Genomic DNA, 2496 nt, shown 5'->3' with positions numbered 1-2496 from the left:
TCTCCTGAGCTATAGTACTCATTTTGCCACAAATAAAGCTTAATTCACAACTCCCATGTTGTGCATCTTTTTTCTCTGTCGACAAGACTATACCGTGATCTAAAATGGTCAGATCGTAGTCTGATCTAACGTTACTTTGGGGATTAGTTTATGTGAATTTTATCCTTCAGAGTCATGCAAATGTTTTATTTGTTCCAATCTGCTTAAAATGCATTGGAATGCAACTCTGTTGACTATTTCAAAGGCATTTTCTTTCTATTAAAAGCAATTTTCTCTATCTTATAAAAATATTTCAAACCTATTAATAGGTTCAAACAATAAAACATACATTTTCTTTTTTATAAGTGTATGTTGTCACAACAAAAATCAAAGAATAGTTCATATTAGGTAACAGCATGTTGTGCGTATTCAAAATGTTTTCAAAATGATTTGCTACTTTTTTAAAAGATCTGTTTTATTTGATTGTATGTTAAATCATATACACTGCCTAAATTAAATATAGTTACTATAATAATGTTTAGTAATTCTTTCCATTGGGTGTCTGAGAGTAGTTATAAACTGGTCTTTGATATATGCTTCATTAAACCATAATGGAAAAGAATATAAAAAATAATGTATATATATATGTAATATAACTGAATCACTTTGCTGTACAGCAGAAATTAACACAATATTGTAAATCAACTATACTTCAATTAAAAAGTAAAAAATAAAAAACTTATTCCAACTTTAAGAGATTCCAGAAAATATCATAAATGATATTGAATATTCTAAAGACTATTGTAACTAGCACAGTTGAGTTTATGTTTCCCAGTAATGCATTCAATTATGCACTACACAGGGCACAAAAAAATCTTCTGGAATTTTAGCCAAAATTGTGGATTGTAATTTCTTTTTATTCCTATCAGCATCATTTTTTTTTAATGACAACATATGTACCTTTATTAATGAAATAATTCAATACAACACCCTTACTGGAATCTCCTTAAAAGCAGGACTATCATTCCTATTCAACCTAGTTTTTAGAAATTTCCTTTTTTTCCCTTCAGATTAAATAATAGTAGGTGAAGCAGAATAGTCCATGGCATGATTTTTGGCTCTGCTTGCATAGCTCACTGACTGAACAAATTTGAGAACTCAGAAGGTACTCCCCCAAATCCAGATTCACCACCCAGATTTATAATATAGGGATTCTTCGAGATGTCTCTGTTGTTCTTTCCCACCACAGCCCATCACCCAAGACAGCAAAGAGTATAAACCCTAAGCATTTAAACTCTCAAATATAAGGCTTCCTCGTCATAACAGAAGAAGCAGGTAACCCACAGACTTTTATCCTCCCTTCTCCCATGAAGCACTCATTTGCCCAGGCAGATTAAACTTCCAACAGCATCCAAATGAATGACGCCTGCAGGATAAAGTAACCCACCATTTGTGATTCTACAAAGTTGTTGAGGAACATCCTGGCAAATCTGAAAAGGAGAAGTGTTTGCTTCTCCAAGAGTAAGTTGTCCTTAAGCGTGGTAAACATACACTCTTTCTACTGCTTCCAGCTGAAACAGAATGGACCTGCCAGTCCCATGGTCCTGTTTTCTTGCCTCTGTCTAGACCCCACTCAGATTTGCCGCCCAGGCCCCAGAGCAGTTCACCTTGAAACTCTGTGTTGTCAAGGCCCCTGATGGCCTCCACCGCATCCTCTGCCCGCTCCATGTGTACAAGGCATAATCTTTCACGGTGTCACATTCGATGACAGGTCCGTACTCCTCCAACTTGGCCCGAAGCTCTTGGTTGGTACAAGTAGGACTGATGTTGCCTACATGCAACTTGGTTGAAGCTTTGCTCTTATTCTTGCTGGCTTCCACGTTGATGTTCACCCCATGCAGCTTGTAGTGGGTGCAGGTTGCGTATGGCATCCTCGGCCGCCGTCTTGTCCTCTATGTGCACAAAGCCGTAGTTCTTAATGATGTCACACTCCAGCACCTTCCCATACTGCTCGAAGAGAGAGTGGATCTCCTGATCTGTGGCCTCCCGGGGCAGGTTTCCGATGGACAGCTTCACCATCCTGACAAGAGCCTCTGGGTGGCGGTGGCCGCTTGAGCCTCGGCGCCTATCAGCATCATTATTAATGTTATAATCAAGGATTATAATCACTGGCTGCTTTCTCAATCTTAAGCCAAAAGTCTGTATTTTTACAAGTAAAAGAATCAATGAAACTATCATGAGTTTAAACTTAGCTGTTTTCTTACCCTTGTAGTTCAAATATATGTAAAGTGAAACTCAGTTTCTTAACATGGCTAGTTGGCCTGAGTAATATTTACTAAAAAATATATGTATATTATATTATACAATTTAACCATTAAACAATAATCTTATTTGAGTTCTCCATCTTGAAGAGAAATTACTTATCTTATATTTTTATACAATATATTTTGGCATGTGAGCAAAATATATACAAAAATCAAAATATTTACATTATTTTCTGGAAAAAGTGAATGTTTA

The 2496-nt window shown here is 36.3% G+C and overlaps 1 pseudogene; it reads right to left on the bottom strand.

Moving 5' to 3' along the window:
* Window positions 1-1437: 1437 nt before the first annotated feature.
* Window positions 1438-2058, bottom strand: LOC130836436 (RNA-binding protein 4B-like; annotated as a pseudogene).
* Between the last annotated feature and the right edge of the window lie 438 nt (window positions 2059-2496).

Source organism: Hippopotamus amphibius, chromosome 15 (genome assembly GCF_030028045.1).
Source record: "Hippopotamus amphibius kiboko isolate mHipAmp2 chromosome 15, mHipAmp2.hap2, whole genome shotgun sequence".
Lineage (NCBI taxonomy): Eukaryota > Metazoa > Chordata > Mammalia > Artiodactyla > Hippopotamidae > Hippopotamus > Hippopotamus amphibius.
Note: the sequence above shows the minus strand (reverse complement) of the source record. Positions and strands in the feature narration are given on the sequence as shown.